The following is a 20,744-nucleotide window of genomic DNA, read 5'->3' as shown; positions in this document are numbered from 1 at the left end:
AACACAGATATTTTTGTTGTTCCTTTGCAATTTTTACTGAATAATAGGCTTTCTTAAGGTCTATAGAAGCCATATAATCTCCTTGACTAAGCAACTGTAATACTTGTTCAAAATTTTCCATTTTAAAATGAGTATATTCTACATGCCTGTTCAGTTTTCAAGATTTAACACCATCCTATAATCCCCCGTCTTATTCTTCCTCAGAAAAACTGGTGAAAGTATTTGTTGATCCTGTCCATGTGTCTCTATGATGGCCTTTATCTCTAACAATTTTTTAACCTCCTAATGCATAATCAGTTTATCTTCCTCACTAAAGACATACTGTATATCCTCTCTAAATAAATATCCGATATTAGCTTCATCTATATTCAGATGAAAATGTTCCACCATATCCAAAATGAACAGGTCACTTGTAATCACACGCCATTTATTGATAAACTTGTGAAGTTGCCCAGCCTCAAATTGTTCTTTCACCTGGGTTAATGCCGGGAGATATGTTGACCCCGGCCTCTCACGTTTTTTGTTGTCCAAGCTTGAGCAGGGAAGGAGCGCCTGTGTTCACCACTGGAGGGCATCCTGCGAAAACCATACGGCTGATATCTGGGTGGGAATCCACAGGAGGAGGCCTTGGCAAAAAAGTTACATTGTTTACCTCCACCAAATCTGCCACTGCTTGCAGTCCAAGATGTAGGCTTCTTAAAAGTGAATTTGGTTTTCAGCCTTTCTGCCTCCTCAATATTTCTGTTGGCTTGTGACAGGTCATCCCCAAACAATAGACCCGTCATGGAGCCTTGTCAGCAAACAAATGAGAATATTTGGGATTAATGTCCCTCTTTATGATATGTCGCCTGTTCAAGTTATTTCTGTAGTGGGCATTACCCAATAATGCTAATGCACCATTGAGCATGGCCACCTCATTTGCAATAATTTGGTGCTCTTCATCACGTGCCACCTTGTCTAGCACAGTAAGTGATTTTACAACAATAGTAGCTGCCTTGGTAATATCTTTTTTCCCACTTCTCTTAAGCAGAAGTCTGCCTTCTTTGCCTCTGCAGGCAGTGCGTCCAGGATCTGTGGGTTGCAATCCATTTGAGTTAATGCATGGCAGTTATTTGGTCTAAATGTTACCTCATCCTCTACAATGGCTTTGTAATCTTCCTCCCTCATGCCATTAATAAACAGGTGGTTCACCATTGCAGCAATTTCCTTGTCAAGTTCTTTTGAGACAGTTTCCATGGGTCCATAATTCTTAGCACCTTGTAACAATATACTATCATGAGGAACATCCCTCTGGATTTCCTCTTCCTCATCACTGTCCTCCCTCAGTGGAGTTCTAAATCTAGAAAATCCTGCCTGTGATTCCTGAGAATCAGGCATCAAAGTATTATTTGACACCTACAGGGGAGCATTGTTATGAACTGCTTTTGACTTCACAGCCCCATTTTCCTTCTTAAGCTTGTCCATGTCTTCCTCAACTCAGTCAAAGCATCCATAATCATGCCCAAAGAAGGCGCATTGCTGTCTTCACCAGCGTATTTTGGAGAAGGGGAAGGTGACCGAGAGTAACTTAACCTCTCATGACGAGTAGAACGGCTCTTAGATCTGTATCTTTCTTCATGTTTACTCCCCGTGTGTAGTCCCTTTACCTTAGCTGAGGTGCGTGGCATGCTGGTAGTTCTGAATCTCTCAGGACTGGGGCAAGCATCAGAAGGCGTCCTAGACATGGCGGCTAATGTTAACAAGATGCCACCCCTTTTAACAGCAGTTCCTTTTATAACCCCACGGGTGCCTTAACCTCACACACAGGGTAACTTTAAATAAAAAACTCCTTCCTTATAATAATCTGGGAAGTCAAATGCCCCCAGGCTTGTAAATAAGTCAATATTCCTCTTGCCCCAATAATGGGTAACAAGATGGAACCATCTCGCACCTATGTCCGCTCACGAGAGTGCCCAAATATTGTTATATATATATATAGCATAAAATATTTGCCAATAATCCGCCTTATACCAAGTAATTGATATCATATAACCAATAATCCGCCCTTATACAAGGTAACGGATATTTATAGTTCATAATCCGCCCTTAAATCAGGTAACGGATTCAAGTAGGCAACACTCCGCCCTTATCAGGTAACGGATATCCATAGGCAATACTCCGCCCTATAATCAGGTAACGGATAACTAAAGACAATATTCCACCCTTATAACAGGTAATGGAAATCATAATACACAATCCAAACAAGAAAACTGTAATATTCCTATCACTCCTCGATAACAGAAGTCGTAACAACAGAACAGGAGGCGGGACCGACGTCTAACTTGTGTGGTGTCTGCGTAGTAACTGACTGTGTGGCGAAGTGTAGTGTATCTCATGTGAACGGCACCATCTAGCAGACAAGTGATTTGCCGAAGTAAAATTACTTATAGAGTAGTGTTAATGCTGAAAATTATGTTGGATGATATGAACATAAGGCTGAAGGAATCATAATTGAAGAATAGTCCTGTGATAGAGGAGAACCATGATTTTAAGAAAAGGCAAGCTGAGCTGAAAAAGAAATTTTATGACCTGCAAGCAAAGGTGGAAGATAAAGAGGAGAAAGTCAAAGCCAGTGAGGAGACAGCCAGGGTTCTGCATGAAAACAAGGCTGAACTTGGAAAGGCTCACAAATTAAAATATTTTGAATTCAAGATCATGGAGGAACAAGTATAAGAAGAAACTGTGGCCAAAACTGTGCTTAAGGTTATTATGGGGAAGAAGGGCCTTGTAAGGGACACAGTTGAAAAGAAAAAGTCTGTAATTGCTTTAGGACTAAAGGGGAGAGGGACACCTAAAAAGCAGAAGAGGGAGGACAGGGAATGGAGACTACTGAGAAATTAGCTGAAGAGATGCAAGAAGAAGCAAGTGGGATGAAGAAATTGACCAGGAGCACAGAAATGGTAAATATGTAGAAGGAGTACACCACCCATTAAAGATAAGATTCAGGTCACAAGTTGTGGCTAAAGAAGTGTTGGCCAGGTCATGGAAACTGGCAAGAATAGATCAATACAAGAATGTCTGGGTGAAAAGAGACATGAATGAACAAGACAGAGCTAAGACAAACATCTGCTGAATGAAGCCAAAGAAAAAAAATGTGACCAGAACAGGAGACAGTAGGCACCTGCCAAAATGATAATTACTCCCAGTGAGGTCTAAAGCACTGGATCAGGGGTGCTGTGAGGCAACTGACATTAGCTCCTTTTCTGTTCCCTCTTACTTTCTCTATCCTCATTTTCAATCCAAAGCTGGAGGTTGCGTTTATGTGCACAACGACTTAACCTGCTCTCGTGCCCATGCTCTTGAATCTTCCGAATTTTCCACCATCTGGCTATGACTACAGAGTCACTCTCAAACTAAATGTATCTGTGCTGTATACCTCTCATCTAACTCCTCTGACTATAAGAAATTCTTTGACTACTTAACTTCCAAAGTGGAGAACATTCTGAATCTCTTCCGTTTTGCAGAGATCTCCATTCTTGGAGACTTCAATGTTCACCACCAGCTTTGGCTTTCCTCTCCATTCACTAACCATCCTGGTGAACTAGCCTTCAACTTTGCTATCCTTCACGAACTAGAGCAATTGGTGCAACACCCTACTCGTATTCCTGACCATCTTGGAGATACGCCCAACATTCTTGACCTTTTCCTGACCTCTAATCCTTCTGCTTATGCTGTCACCCTCTCTTCTCCGTTGGGCTCCTCCAATCACAATCTCATATCTGTATCTTGTCCTATTGCTCCAATCCCCCCTCAGAATACCCCTAACTGAAGATGCCTCTGGCATTTGCCTTTGCTAGTTGGGGTGACCTGAGGAGGTATTTTGCTGACTTTCCTTGGAATGACTAGTGCTTCTGTGCCAGAGAACCGTCTTTGTGTGCCAAGCACATAACAGAGGTGATAGTGTCTGGCGTGGAAGTGTACATTCCTCACTCTTTTTCTCGATCTAAACCATCGAAACCTTTGTTTAACACAGCTTGTTCTTGTGCTATACATGATAGAGAGGTGGCCCACAAAAGGTACTTAAGAATTCCATCACCAGAATCGCATGCACTTTATATTTCTGCCTGGAACCATGCCAAGTCTGTTCACCAACTACCCAAAAACTCCTTCATTAATAGAAAGTGTCAAAACCTTTCAAGATCTAACTCCCCTCGTGACTTCTGGCATCTAGCCAAAAATATCTCCAATAACTTTGCTTCTTCTTCTTTCCCTCCTCTACTTCAACCAGATGGTATCAGTGCTATAACATCTATTTCTAAAGCTGAACTCTTCACTCAAACCTTTGCTAAAAACTCTACCTTGGACGATTCTGGGCTTGTTCCTCCCTCTACTCCACCCTCTGACTACTTCATGCTACCAATTAAAATTCTTCACAATGATGTTTTTTCATGTCCTCACTGGCCTAAACCCTCCGAAGGCTTATGGACCTGATGGGGTTCCACCTATTGTTCTCCGAAATTGTGCCTTCGTGCTTGCACCTTGCCTAGTTAAACTCTTTCAGCTCTGTCTGTCAACATCTACTTTTCCTTCTTACTGGAAGTTTGCCTACATTCAGCCTGTTCCTAAAAAGGGTAACTGTTCTAATCCCTCAAACTATGGTCCTATTGCTTTAATTTCCTGGCTATCTAAAGTTTTTGAATCTATCCTCAACAGGAAGATTCTTAAACATCTATCACTTCACAACCTTCTATCTGATCACCAGTATGGGTTCCGTCTAGGCCACTCTACTGGTGATCTGGCTTTCCTTACTGAGTCTTGGTCATCCTATTTTAGAGATTCTGGTGAAACTTTTGCTGTCACCTTGGACATATCAAAAGTTTTTGAGAGAGTCTGGCACAAAGCTTTGATTTCCAAACTACCCTCCTACGGCTTCCATCCTTCTCTCTGTAACTTCATCTCAAGTTTCCTTTCTGACTGTTCTATTGCTGCTGTGGTAGACAGTCACTGTTCTTCTCCTAAATCTATTAATAGTGGTGTTCCTCAGAGTTCTGTCCTGTCACCCACTCTCTTCTTATTATTCACCAATGACCTTCTAAACCAAGGTTCTTGTCCTATCCATTCCTATGCTGATAATATCACTCTACACTTTTCCACATCTTTTCATAGACGTCCAACCCTTCAGGAAGTAAACATTTCATGCAGGGAAGCCACAGAACACCTGGCTTCTGATCTTTCTAAAATTTCTGATTGGGGCAGAGCAAACTTGATATTGTTCAATGCCTCAAAAACTCAATTCCTCCATCTATCAACTCGACACAACCTTCCAGACAACTATCCCCTCTTCTTCAGTGACACTCAACTGTCCCCCTCTTCTACACTGAACATCCTTGGTCTGTCCTTTACTTATAATCTGAACTGGAAACTTCACATCTCATCTCTAGCTAAAACAGCTTCTATGAAGTTAGGCGTTCTGAAAATGTTTTTCTCACCCCCCAGCTGATAACTCTGTATAAGGGCCTTATCCATCCATGTATGGAGTATGCTTCACATGTCTGGCGGGGTTTCACTCATACTGCTCTTCTAGACAGGGTGGAATCAAAAGCTTTTTGTCTCATCAACTCCTCTCCTCTAATTGACTGTCTTCAGCCTCTCTCTCATCACTGTAATGTTGCATCTCTAGGTGTCTTCTACCGCTATTTTCATGCTAACTGCTCTTCTGATCTTGCTATCTGCATGCCTTCCCTTCTTCCATGGCCTTGCTGCACAAGACTTTCTTCTTTCTCTCACCCCTATTCTGTCCACCTCTCTAATGCAAGAGTTAACTAGTATTCTCAATCATTCATCCCTTTCTCTGGTAAACTCTGAAACTCCCTGCCTGCTTCTGTACTTCCACCTTTCTATGACTTGAATTCCTTCAAGAGGGAGGTTTCAAGACACTTATCCTTCAATTTTTGACTACTGTTTTGGACCCTTGTCTGGGACTGGCATCTCAGTGGGCTTTTTTGTTTATTGGATTTTTGTTGTCCTTGGCCAGTGTCCCTCCTACATAAAAAAAAAAAAAAAACAGAAGGAGTTTTACTGGAGAGTCACAGACATGAAGATAAAGAAAGAAGTGGTATGTAAGGGTGGCAGGGAGGGAAAGCAAGAACTAAAAGTGTCATATTGAAGTGTGAATGAGGTGATGTCTGCACTACTAGAGTTAAATAATTAATTATAAGAATACAAATCAAATATGGGGATCACAAAGACCAAATTAAGTGATACATTCAGGAATCTCAACATAGGTGGTGTAAGATACAATAAATGGAAGAGAAATAAAAATGTAAACAAGGAGGTGGAGTGTTGTTGGTGAAGAACTTGATGGTTGGTGAAGTGACATATGGTGAAAGCAGTGCAGAGGTGATGAGGGTGGGAAAGAGGAGAGAAGGAGGGAAGAGAAACTATGCAGTGGTATACGTTCCACCAAAAATGACATTATGGAGTAATGAGAATTACGGAAAAATGTTAATGAATACAAGTGAACATACGGAAAGCTTTATTGCAAAGAGTGACAATATAATCCTGATGAGGGATTTCAACTGTAAGGTGGTGTGTTGGGAGGACTGGTTGTCAGAAGGAAGTGAATTGTCTGGGGAAGCAAATTACTGAAAATAGTAATAGATAATGTTCTAACTCAGTGGTTGAAGGAAAATACCAGATTCAGAACAAATGAAGAACCCTCAAGATTGGATTCTTTATTCACAAAAGAACCAGAAATTATTGAAGACCTCAACTACAAGACCCTGACAGGGAAGAGTGACCACATTTAACTTGAGTTTGGTACAGAAGAGGAAATGGAATAAGGAAGGAAGAAGAGCTATAGAAAAGGCAGGCAGAATTATACACAAATTCCACTGAATTAAGGAAATACTTCAAGGAGATTGACTGGAGACAAAGGAGTGGCAGAAAAGTGGAACTGTCTGCTTGGGATATATAATGAAGGAATTGAGAGATACATCTGCAAAAAGATTTAAGAGTAAATGACTGGTTTAGTAAAAGATGTGAGGAGGCAAGAATGGAAAGAGAAGGAGCATGGAAAAGGTGGAGGAGAATTTAAAGAAGTGACTAGTGGAAGGAATACATGGAAGAGTACAGTAAATATGTACTAATATGCAGGAAGGAGAAAAGTTATGAAAAGATCATAGACAAATACAAAGACCAACCAAATCTATTTTACCGATATGTGAATGGGAAATTAAAAAAAACAATGTTGGAATAAATAAACTACAAGTTGATGGAGTGGTGTATGAAGAGGCAGAAAGGATGGCTGAAGTGATGAATAACTGTTTCTGGAAGGTTTTTACAGGAGAGAGTGGTTTTCAGGAGCAGGAGGATGTAGAGATGACTGATGCAGGGTTGAATGAATTAAATGTTACAGTGTAGGAGGTGATGAAGATAATGGAAGACCAAGATGTAAGGAAAACCACGAGAACAGACAGAGTATCTAATTGGATTTTAAAAGGAGTATAGTCAGGAGTTGGCCTAAAAAATTCAGTCATAATACATTCATTAAAAGAGGGAAGAGTCCCAATGGACTGGAAACTAGTGGATATAGTGCCGATTTTCAAGAGAGGAAATAAAGATGACCCCTCAAACTACAGACCAGTGTCATAAACAAATGGCTAAAGTAGAATCAAAAGCATTTCATCTCATCAACTCCTCTCCTTTAACTGACTGTCTTCACCCTCTCTCTCATCACTGCAATGTTGCATCTCTTGCTATCTTCTACCACTATTTTCATACTAAGTGCTCTTCTGATCTTGCTAACTGCATGCTTCACCTCCTCCTGCAGCCTTGCTGCACAAGACTTTCTTTTCTCTCATCCCTATTCTGTCCACCTCTCTAATGCAAGATTAACCATTATTCTCAATCATTCATCCCTTTCTCTGGTAAACTCTGGAACTCCATGCCTGCTTCTGTATTTCCTCCTTCCTATGACTTAAACTCCTTCAAGAGGAGGGTTTCAAGACACTTATCCTTCAACTTTTGACTACTGATTTGGACCCTATTTGGAGACTGGCATCTCTGTGGGCCTTTTTTATTGGATTTTTGTTGCCTTTGGCTGTACTACGCTAAGGAAAACATTGATGGCAGCATTCATTATTCATTGGTAGTTCCTCAGGTTCTGATTCCTAAAGCTTTAGAACATGCACATGAGCTTTCTGGCCACCTGGGTCAGAAAAAGACAATTAAAAAGGCCGAAGAATTGTTTTACTGGTGTAATCTCAAGTTTGACGTAACCCAGTACATAAAGAATTGCCTTACCTGTCAAAAATTTAAAACGTCTCCAGGGTTACAGCAGCCTTATCAGGAATTACCTTCAGTAGAGAAGCCTTTAGATAGGATAGGTATAGACCTGACGGATATGATTGCAGGCAGTGGTGGCTACCGATATGTGTTGACTATCGTAGATCACTTTAGCCGATTTGTGAAGTTCTATCCACTCAAAAACAAACTATCAGAGGGAATTGTAGAGGCGCTGAAGCAGTACATTACCGACTTCGGGACTCCTCACTTCATCGTCCTGGACAACGGGGGCGAGTTCACCTCCCAGATCTTCCAACAATTCTGCCAGCAACACCTCATCACCCTCTGTTACACGACTCCCTACCACCCGCAAGGGAACGCCATCACCGAACGACTCCATCGCACGCTCAAATCCATCTTGGCTTCCATGTGCCGAGGTTACCCGCTACGGTGGCCTCGCCTACTCCCTGTGTGTCAGGCCACTATGAATGCCGCCGTCCATACCAGTATCGCCCAACAACCTTTCTTCGCGTTTTTCTCCCGGCATGCGCCCCGAGTGGTGGGTGCCAGGCTACCCGCAGTTGATGGTGACAAGCAAGACGTGGATGTGGTCCGCCGGCTGATCCGGGAAACACACGAGAAAATGACTCGGAAATACCGTAATGCGGCCAACAGGAAACGCAAGGAGCAGAAGGTAGACATTGGGGCGTTGGTGTGGGTGAAGCGAGAAACTACAGAGTCAGGAGTGTGTAAGAAACTGTGTGTTCGTTGGGACGGCCCATATAAGGTGGTGGAAGTTTTAAGAGGAGGCGGTGGTTATGTGGTGAAAGACCCTTTCTCGGGAAAGATGGTGCAAAGAGCGGCAGAAAAGATCAAACAGTTTCACAGTGAGGAAGAGTACGTAGTTGCGGCTCAAGACACAGTGTTCCAACCTGATATAGAAACCGAAGTGTTACCGCCTAGAGTGCGTAACTGTCCCAGACACTATATTGAGGAATGTTAATGTCGCTGGAAGAACGGTATAGAAAAGAGCAGAGTGCTTGGGGTAAATAGAGTCCCCCCCCCTTACTTTTGCATGGTCTGGCTGGACTGGTTGTAATGAATCGTGGTATGACGGGTATGTGTACTATGTGAGAGGTGATGTAAGAATTTGAGAAGGAATAAGGAACCACTTTAATTCGCAGACTACTACTGCACTCGACAACCCGTTCGGGCCATTCTGTGGTGGTTTACTTCAGGACGTGGCGAGCGCTTCGCGTAATCATCTGTAGTATCTCGTGGTGTGAGTGAATGTGTGGATGAGTAAATGACTGTTCGAGTGGAAGGAACCGAGTACTGAGGTGGCCGAATCTCGTTTCAGAGAGTGACGGAGTGACTTAAGGTTAAGTCCTCACACCACAGGAGGTCAAGAGGCTGGTTGGGGTGGAATTTCTTTTCTTTTTCCTTGAGATGAGAGAAAGAGCCGAGTTATGTCTCCAAGGGACATTGTGGTGATATGGCCCACAAGCCATTGTATGGGAGAGAATGTCAGAGTTATTTCCCGACAGAGATCACGTGCAGTTCGTCAGCCTGGCTTGGTTGTGTGGTGGTGAGGGGAGTTTCTAATTACTCGGATGTGAAGGTGTTATTTTATTTTTTTTGGTAAGGAGAAAAGAGAGAGGTGAAAAATTCTAGAACGGATGAAAGGCTCGTGTAGTGCTGGAAAATTAATTATGTATATTTCTATTTTTTTTCCTAGGCTAAGGCCCATGTAATGTGCGGGGATGACCAGAGTCTCAGTACCATGTGACTAACCCCCCCCCCTTCCCCCCCATCTCAGCGTCACTGTGTTGACCACTTCTATCATAAATTTACCCCGTGAATAAACGTAATTTCTCTTGCTTGGCCAGGTTATAGAGGCGAATTTTTCACCTAATCCCAGAGAATGGGGAGCCCTTAATACGATAAAATTAATTCTATAATGGTAAGGTCTTAAACCAGCTCAAACAAATCCCAGATAATTACGCCGCGCCAATGAGGTTGACGAATTTAATAAGTCTTCTTTGCTTCGCCGTCCTCTTACCCCTGTTGCTCCGCAAACCAGGAAGAGATACCAGACTTTGACTAATTCCCCAATTGATTTCAAAAGTCCATTGAATTAAACTTCTTAAAGTAACAACTATAAAGTAAACGGTAACTTAATTATTCATATTTTTCATCCCTGAACTCACAACCTAGTCGCCCCCCCCCACTAAAAAACAAAATTATAACTCTTAATAAATTTCCCCATTGGAAACCCTTATCCTTAGTTTCCCGCCGATTTCCTCACAAGCAAAGCCAGACCCTCTCGGATTCTCCTCAGACCCTCTCGGATTCTCCTCAGACCCTCCCGGATTCTCCTCAGATATTCCTGTTGATAAACTATTTCTGAGTGGATAGATATTCGCATTTTTTCGTTCTTTTTTGTTGGTTTTCTCCACGGGACTAGTGAAACCACCTGGTTCGAGATCACCGTGTGAGACTGTCCTCAGGTCTATACATACTTTTTGGGTATATATTTTTGTTATTTATTTATTTATTCTCTGGTCTCCTCCGCAACTCAGTAGTCGCGAAAATATCTCCATCGTAGTTTTTATGTAATTGAAGAATACGCTACCATTTATTTTGTATTTCTGAATTATGTAACTGAAGAGTACGCTACCATTTATTTTTATATTTCTGAATTCTTTTCTTATTATTATTATTTTTCGGATTATTCCATTATCAATTAAAAATCTATAAAAGTGTCAATATTTTTTTATTTCTTTTAAACCAGAGATAGGATTTAGTAATTATCAATCTGCCACAAGGGAATTTTTTTTTTCCGTGGGCACTAAACCTCTTCCTCATCACTGTCCTCCCTCAGTGGAGTTCTAAATCCAGAAAATCCTGCCTGTGATTCCTGAGAATCAGGCATCAAAGTATTATTTGACACCTACAGGGGAGCATTGTTATGAACTGCTTTTGACTTCACAGCCCTATTTTCCTTCTTAAGCTTGTCCATATCTTTCCTCAACTCAGTCAAAGCATCCATAATCATGCCCAAAGAAGGCGCAGTGCTGTCTTCACCAGCGTATTTTGGAAAAGGGGAAGGTGACCGAGAGTAACTTAACCTCTCATGACGAGTAGAACGGCTCTTAGATCTGGATCTTTCTTCATCATGTTTACTCCCCTTGTGTAGTTCCTTTACCTTAGCTGAGGTGAGTGGCATGCTGGTAGTTCTGAATCTCTCAGGACTGGGGCAAGCATCAGGCGTTCTAGACATGGCGGCTAATGTTAACAAGACGCCACCCCTTTTAACAGCAGTTCCTTTTATAACCCCACAGGTGCCTTAACCTCACACACAGGGCAACTTTAAATAAAAAACTCCTTCCTTATAGTAATCTGGGAAGTCAAATGCCCCCAGGCTTGTAAATAAGGCAATATTCCTCTTGCCCCAATAATGGGTAACAAGATGGAACCATCTCACACCTATGTCGGCTCACGAGTGCCCAAATATTGTTATATATATATATATATATATATATATATATATATATATATATATATATATATATATATATATATATATATATATATATATAGCATAAAATATTTGCCAATAATCCGCCTTATACCAAGTAACGGATATCATATAACCAATAATCCGCCCTTATACAAGGTAACGGATATTTATAGTCCATAATCCGCTCTTAAATCAGGTAACGGATAACTAAAGACAATACTCTATCCTTATAACAGGTAATGGAAATCATAATACACAATCCAAACAAGAAAATTGTAATATTCCTATCACTCCTCGATAACATAAGTCGTAACAACTTAACAGGTGGCGGGACTGACGTCCGACTTGTGTGGTGTCTGCATAGTAACTGACTGTATGGCGAAGTGTAGTGTATTTCATGTGAACGGCACCATCTAGCAGACAAGTGATTTGCCGAAGTAAAATCCAACTAGATACTCTGTCTAGGCCTGTTACTTTCCTTACATCTTCTTCACCTCCTTCAATGTAATATTTAATTCACTCAACCCTGCATCAATCATCTCTACATCCACCTGCTCCTGGAAACCACCTTCTCTTGTAAAAACCTTCTGAAAACAGTTATTCATCACTTCAGCCATCCTTGCTGTCTCTTCATGCACCACTCCATCAACTTGTAGTTTTATTTATTATTTGTTCTTTAACTTCCTATTCACATATCAGTAAGGTAATTTATTTTTGGTCTTTGTATTTTTCCACGATGTTCTTTTCATAATTTCTTTTCTCCTCACTGTGTATTAATATATATTTATTCCTCTCTTCCACATATTTCTTCCACTGGTCACTTCTTTTATTTCTCCCCAAACTATTCCATGCTCTTTCTTTTTCCATTCTTGCCTTCTCACATCTTCTATTAAACCAATCATTTACTCTAAATCCTTTTGCAGATGTCTTTGGCATATCTCTCTCTATTCCTTCATTATACATCTCAAGCAAGCTATTCCACTTTTCTTCCAATCCCTTTCCTTCCTCAAATGTACTCCACTCAATCTTCTTGAAGTATTTTCATAATTCACTGTAATTTGTTTTACTATAGTTCCACCTGCCTCTTCATGTCCTCTTTTCTTCATTCTTCCATTTCCTCTTTTCTACCATACTCAGGTAAAATGTGGTCACTCCTCCATATTGGGATCCTGTAGTTGAGGTCTTCAGTAATTTCTTGTTCTTTTGTGAACAATAAATCCAATCTTGAGGGTTCTTCATTTCTTCAGAATCTGGTACTTTTCTTCACCCAGTATGTTAAAATATTATCCATTACTATTTTCAGCAACCTTTTTCCCCATAAGAATGAATTTCCTTCTGTCAACCAGTCCTCCCAACACACTTCCTTACAGTTGAAATCCCCCATCAGGATTTTATGTCAGCAAATCGCTTCTCTGCCAGCGTTCACTTCCCTTGAGATACGCTTTGCTGCTTCACGCTGCCAGTTGCTGAGCTGTTTTCACCGAGACCAGACGTCACCACTCCAGCCCACCCTGGAATCAAGTTGGCTGCCTTCTTCCCGTTATCCATCTAGAGCGGAAAGGCCTGGCCACAGCTTGTTATCCGTTTAGGAGCTGGCTGCACCGTCACCCCATTATCCGTGTAGGAGCAGGGAAGTGCCCTTCGGAGCACTGGGGAGAGTTTACGACACACACGGACCCCTGACCCACCACCCTGTTCGCCCGTCGGCCTGCTGCCATGTCAGAAGTTACAGAAGGTTCGCCTGCCAGGCTGTCATCAGGCAAGCAGGCTGCACCCACCCATGGAATGCATAAAGGCAAGGGATCACATAGGAAGCATTCCTCCAGATCCGGGAGTGGCTCTTCCCAACGGGAAAGTTCTGGACGGGTACATCACCATGCGGGTACATCACCATGACCGGGGGCATGGATCAGATAGGAGAGGTGACTGTGTGCCTTCACCTACGCATCCTCGACCCTCTAATTTACAGGGTGAAGGCTGTTCTCCACCCTGGGCTATGGTCATGGAAGCCATGGCTGAATTACAAGGTGATTTGGAGGCATTGAAGGAGGAGAGACATATGGCCCCAGCAGGTGGCGCTGCCAGCGCCAGGGTGGATGTAAACAGACCCCGCACAGAAGTGATTGGAGACGACTCCAGCCCGGGGTTTTCTGGGTTTCAGTCAGTGCAGCAGCTTGATTCTAGTAGCGAAACCCAGGATGAACTGACCACTGGTAGTGTCCTGCAGAGTGTCAGGTCTTACGGGCCCCTTGACAATGTCTCTGATGAGGTGGACAAGCATGTTGCCAAGATGGTGAATTATGTCTTTGATAATGGCATGCGTGAGGAGGAGCACAAGGAGATTTTGGAGGGGGACATTGTGAAAAGACCGAGCAACTGTCAGGCTTTAGCGCTAGTTGAATGCAACACTCAAGTGTTAGATGCTCTGAAACAAGAGGCCAAAAAGGCTGAATTTCGTATGAAAGAAGTCAGTAAGGACATTGTAAAAGCTGCCACAATTGTCACCAAATCACTCACGATGCTGGATAAGATTGTCCCTCTTTGTAAAAGCTGCCACAATTGTCACCAAATCACTAATGGTGCTGGATAAGATTGCCCAAGAGGGACAATCAGAGGTGGCCCATGAGATACACATGCTAAATGGTGCTCTAGCATTACTGGGAAATGCTAACCACAGGAACAATTTGGCACGTAGATTCATCATTAAACAGGAGATTAATCAGAAGTATGCTCACTTGTTCAGCGATAATGTTTCTCAAGCTGCCAAGAACATTGAGGAGTCTGAGAAATTGAAAAACAAGATCACGACAAAGAAACCAGTTCAAAATTGGAAATTCAACTTCAGGAAGAGGCAGAAGTTCCTTTGGGAAGCTCTGAGGTTTCTCATCCAGGTTCCATCCCTATGGCCAGCAGACATATGGACACAGGAATGACCACCAACAGTCCTACCAACGGCAGGCTTCAGTCAAAAAAACTCCCAAGGCCAGGGACACAACAATCCCCAGCAATAACAGAGGTGAGACATAATTTTGAAGCAAGCAGACTTCACCATTTTGTGCATGAGTGGCATAAGTTGACTAATGATCCTCACATTTTGGATATTGTAGCACATTGCCATCTAGATATTAATGTTGATGATATCACTCACTTATTTTCTGAAGATATTGAGTATGTTTTTAATGAGAAGGAAAGGAGCATTATTACTCAGGAAGTTGGGAAGCTTTTAGACCTTAAAGTTATAAAGCAAACACACAGGCAGGAGGAGCAGATTTTATCCCATTTTTCTGCGTAGGAAAAAGGATGGAAGTTTTAGAATGATTCTTAACCTAGAAAGATTAAACAAGCACATAAATTATAAACATTTCAAGATGGAAAACTTCGAACAGGAAATTCGGCTTGTTAACAAAGATGATTACATGGCTTCTGTCAACCTTAGGAATGCTTACTACTCTGTCAAAATAGCTGAAGAGCAACAAAAATTTCTTTGCTTTAAATGGCAAGGAAAAATCTTCCAGTTCTCCTGTCTTCCAAACGGAATTTCGGAAGGGCCTCATCTGTTCACCAAATTAATGAAACCAATTTTTGCTACACTGAGAGAGAGGGTACACAATCACCAGTCTCACTGGTGATTGTGATTTCCCGCAGTTCAGTTGAAGAGTGATATGAGTGTATTCGTTCAACAGTGGAGCTCCTAAAGAATGTAGGTTTCTGTATTAATGAAGAGAAGTGTCTTAATACCCACACAACGTTTGGAATACTTGGGGAACATTATTGACTCTGAGACAATGACAGTTACCCTACCTGAACAGAGGAAAGAGAAAATAATTCAAAGTTGCAAGCAACTTTTTCACAGTGAACAAGACAGAATCAGGAATGTGGCCAAAGTGATTGGGTACTGCAATTCCAGCAGTGGAAATGGGAAAACTGTATTACAGGAAACTGGAAACTGCTGAAATTTCAGCATTACAAAAAGAAAAAGGCAACTTTGATAAATGGATGGACATCACACATAACATGAAAACAGATCTGATTTGGTGGATAAATCATATTGCAGGGCAAGACAGGAAAATTTTTAGTCCAGGCATGGAATTAAACCTGTACACAGATGCCTCAAACTTAGGTTGGGGTGATTACCTTAATCGTCTACAAGTTAATGGTAGATGGGCAATTAAAGAAAAAGAATTGCACATCAATGTGAAAGAACTCAAAGACATCTTATTTGCAGTAAAGTCATTTGCACATCAGATCAGAGGTAAATACATCAAAGTGCTTTGTGACAACACAATGGCAGTGAACTGTGTAAACCAAATGGGGGGCACAAAATCCACACCCTGTAATGACATCAGTAGAGAAATCTGGGAATGTGTGCAAAAAACAATGCCTGGATTACATGTTCTCACATTCCAGGCAAAGGTAACTCCATGGCAGATGCTGCATCTCGAAAGTTTAATGACATGCATGAATGGAAGTTAAATGAGGACATTTTTAGGGAGCTTTGCAGTATCTTTGGAGTTCCTAGCGCCAGCACAACAGAGTGAGAGGAGAAACGTAGGGCCGAGGGGATGCGTTGAACTTGTCCTCTCAGCTATTTCTCTCATCGACAGGTCGGTTGTTATGACGTGAACGCCGATAACAAACCTGCAGCATAATGAACATCATACGCCGTAGGGGCCCAGCAGCGTCTCCAAAGCCACTTCACGACAGTCACGCCTACACATTAAACGTGTCTCGGGTGGCGTGGAGAGTAAATCCCAGTAAATCCCGGTGTTCCTCATCCCGGTGAATCCCCAAGTGTAATCCCTTGCATACAACCAAGAGGACGCCTGTTCCCCGCACTGTGTATGTACTCATCATAGTATTAGGATGTTTATGTAACCATGAGGATTTGATGATGTGTGTCAATATAATTAATGTCACTCATAGTGATTAGATACTTAAATTGTAAGGATTTAGAGATATATGTGTTAATATAAGTACACTTAACATAACATAATGACGTACATCAGATCACGCAGACGAGAGGGTGACTTGCTGTGTTTGTGCTGGTGGTGTTCATCTGTAGAACCGACTGAACCCGCTAAAGTGTAGGTAACTCTGTATTGATTTATATATTGTACGGAATTGACGACTTGAAGTGTCACGACAATGATGTACTGCAATACCTGTGTTTCCTATGATATACTCCTTTGTGTTACTCTCAGTATTAGTGATAATATGTTAATTTGCAGGTTTGACCACTTCTGAATACAAAGAGCACATACTGCACAGCTCATTTCCGTTACCTCCAGTACAATACATTAATAAGCGTCAGATGGCGCTTACACCCTGTTTGCTCTAATTGCCAGATGCCTTCAAAAAATGTGTGCAGAGATGGCAAGAGGGTGGTTGATTGTGCCACTGTGGCCGTCTCAACCATATATGGGGCCCCTCCTCCCAATGCTTGTCAAGGAACTGCGGCTACTAATGAGGAGGAAGGACATTCTATGCCACCTGTCAACAGCAGAGGAACACCCCATCATGGAGCACACCAGGTTGATGGCATGTCTATTGTCAGGCAACAGCTATGAGCAAGAAGCATTTCGGCAGCAGGTACAGACATTATCATGGCCTCCTGGAGACCAGCAACTGAGAGACAGTATCGAACACATGTCACCAGATGGTTACAGTTTTGTGACAGGGGGCAAATCAATCCTCTTAATCCCGTTATAATGGATATTATACATTTCTTGTCCGGCACTTTCCACAGGAGTGTTGGCTATGATTCCGTCAACACGGCGAGGGGAACACTATCTTCACTTGGGATAGTAGTAGACGGCTGCAGAGCAGGTAAACACCCTCTTTTTGTTTTAAAAGAATGCAATAGTCAGTTGGCAGACAAAATACATCATATTGTAGATCATTCATTATAGGACAGCAAAGGTACCAAGTGACTAGAAAAAGGCTGATATGGTACCAATATTTAAATGGGGGTGTAAAAAAGACCCTCTGAATTATAGAACTTGAAGAAATTAATTGGTGTTCCTTCATTTCCTTGTATTATAAACTCACTTTCTTTGGTAAAGACTGACTGAAAGGCATAACTCATCACCTCTACCATATCCTCAACCTCTTCATAGATTTTGCCATCCACCTCTAATTTTTTTTATTATTTCCTTTCATTGTACTTTATAGTTGATATGTCTGTAGAAAAGTTTTGGTTGGTCTTTACATTTAACTATTATATCTTCCTCATATTTTCTATGCTCTTCTCTTCATATCTAAACATATTAATTTCTCTGTCTTATACTCTGCCCACAAATTTTGTCTTCTTGATGTCTTTCATTTTTTCCAGGCAATATCTCTTTCTTTTCTTGATATTTCACATCTCCTATTAAAACAGTCCTTATGTTCAACTTCTCTTCCACTTACTTTTGGTATATATATCTTTGCCATCCTTCATTATATATTTCAACAAATTCTTTCCATTTCCTTTCCACTTCCCTTACTTCTTTAAACTTAGTCCAGTCAGTTTCTTCAAAGTACCTATTTCTTAAACTGATCAAATTTTCCTTTCTTATAATTGAATCTTCCAGTCCTATGGTTTCTTCTCCTTAATTCTTCTTTAAATTCTTTAAGGTTAGTTCTATTACCACATGGTCACTTTTTCCTACTGGACATTTGTATTCCATATTATCAACAATTTCTGGTTCTTTTGTCCCTCTCGTGTGTGTGTGTGTGTGTGTGTGTGTGTGTGTGTGTGTGTGTGTGTGTGTGTGTGTGTGTGTGTGTGTGTGTGTGTGTGTGTGTGTGTGTTTACCTAGTTTACCTAGTTTTGATTTACAAGAGGGGAGTAATCTTACAGTATCCCATCTCTATATCTATCCAGTTTGGTTTTAAAATAGTAACAAGGTCAGGTAAAGGAGGATATAAGCTAGGTATAGGGGGTAAAATGAGACAATAAAGTGGATCCAGTAATGCTAAGTAGTGCCAACCAATCCCAGAGTGCCACACCCTGGTGGAACGATACGGGGACTTGACACCACAGCTCCTGAACACTCAGCGTTCTTTCTGGCAGTGGCTCTCTAACCAGGCAGACCTGTGATCTCTTGTGTAAGCCAACCCCTTGTGATTCCCTTCAAGGTAGACCCGGTGTGTCAAGAACGGCAGGGGCAACAAGAGTGAGGGTGAGCTGATGGTGACACTTCCTCCAGAGAGCATCAGCTGCCCCCTCCTCTCCCCCACCTGCAAAACCAGCTTGGCCATGGGCACCAGCTACCCCTTTGACACCTCTCTGCTTGGAAGACCACCATCATCAGAGAAGATAAAAGACAGCCTATTCTTCCACCCAACAATGCACCACACAGATAAGCCAGACTGGGATCCCTTAGGCTCTAGTAAGGTAGATAGGTAGGCTTTCCCTCCTTCTGGTCATTAATCAGAGGAGGAGAGTGTTGGTAGGTAGGAACCATCCTCAGACTGAAATGTGTGTTAAGGTTTCCATTGTTGGTGTTAAGAGTGAAGTATATTGGTAATTGCTGTGATTATTTGCTCACTATCAAGTAAATCCCCAGTAAGTGTTCTTCGCTATTCCTTGCCCAATATTCCCCTCTTCCCCACTGTCATGGAAATCCACTGGGAGTCCTGTTTAATAAGTTGTCAATAAAAGATAAAACTGCTTTTTTTTTTTTTTTTTACTTATCATTCATTTATTATCTTTTATTTTCAAATATGTGGCTGTAGTAACTGGGCACATAGTTTTTTTTTCTGGTTTGAGGTACCAGTCTCTTCAGAGGTGTGGGGTTCAAATGCCACCACTGCCTACAAAATATGTGCCCAGTTACTCTAGTAACATACATAAAAATAAGAAAATAAATAAATGAATGAATGAATGAAAAAAAAAAATTGATCTTCTATTGACAACTTATTAGACAGGACTCCCAATGGATTTCTACAGTGGTGGCGAAGGGAGAATAATGGACAAGGAATAGTGAACATCACTTACTGGGAGTTTACTTGGTTGTGAGCAAGTAATCACAGCAATTACCAATACAGTAGAGCCTCAGTTACGAAACACTTCCCTTTTCAAACAAATCAGTTTTCGAACAAAATTTTCAACTCATAATTGCTTAGGTTGCCATATCATAATTTGTTTCTCAAACAGAGTTACTTGATTTCAAATATTAAAAGACAAGGCAAAAGCTACTGTTTATAACTAATTTGTAGTTTCTATAAATATTTCCTTCATTTTTATATATTTGTAGGAGAGAGTTTGTAAGACAGTAATTTAATCTTTGAAGTAAGGTAAATGTGACCCTGATGAAGAGCCTTGATTTAAACAAATAGTTTTTAGCTAGCTCAGGGAGTAGTCCTGACTAACAAGCCACTTGTGGCCCTCTTGATGACCCCACAGCACCATCACTACTGCACAACTGTATTTTCACTAGTAGTTTTTCAGAGCAGCATGATGTGTAAGTGTTATAATTACCTTTATTTTGGGCTGAGTGGGCTGCTCCTCTCTGTGTCACTATGTAAGGCTTCCCTGGTTTGAGAGCCACAGCCAGAAAGGACACTATGGTTTCAAGTCCCTATATCATTCCGCCAGTGTCTGGCGCTCTGACATTGGCATTCCCACCCACACCAATTAACATTACTGAATTCACTTTATCATCTCCCTCTACCTCCTATACCTAGCTTATATCCTTCTCTACTTGGCCTTGTTACTATTATCCCAAATCACTCCTGCCTTAGGGAGTCATACTGTCACCAAATACACATCATTCCCAGTGCACATGATTCAAACTTCTCAAGAAGAGAGTGGGATGCAGTGAAAAATTTTCAGGGAAGAATATGATAAATTCATCCCTCCCAAATATAAAAAAAACTGCACTGCAATAGGGTTAAAGGAGGAAAGAAAAGCAGCATGAGACTGGTTTCCATGCCTGGACATAAATGTTGTATAACACAATTTCAAATAAAG

The 20,744-nt window shown here is 41.5% G+C and overlaps 1 long non-coding RNA gene across 1 annotated transcript; it reads left to right on the top strand.

The window, feature by feature from the left end:
* The first annotated feature begins 17,246 nt into the window (after positions 1-17,246).
* Positions 17,247-20,305, top strand: LOC135114299 (uncharacterized). Its single transcript, XR_010275489.1, has 3 exons — positions 17,247-17,377; positions 17,535-17,614; positions 18,908-20,305. It is a non-coding gene; the product is annotated as an uncharacterized LOC135114299 (long non-coding RNA).
* Positions 20,306-20,744: the final 439 nt, after the last annotated feature.

This window comes from Scylla paramamosain, chromosome 27, assembly GCF_035594125.1.
Source record: "Scylla paramamosain isolate STU-SP2022 chromosome 27, ASM3559412v1, whole genome shotgun sequence".
Classification (NCBI taxonomy): Eukaryota; Metazoa; Arthropoda; class Malacostraca; order Decapoda; family Portunidae; genus Scylla; species Scylla paramamosain.
This window is presented reverse-complemented; position numbering and strand designations above follow the sequence as displayed.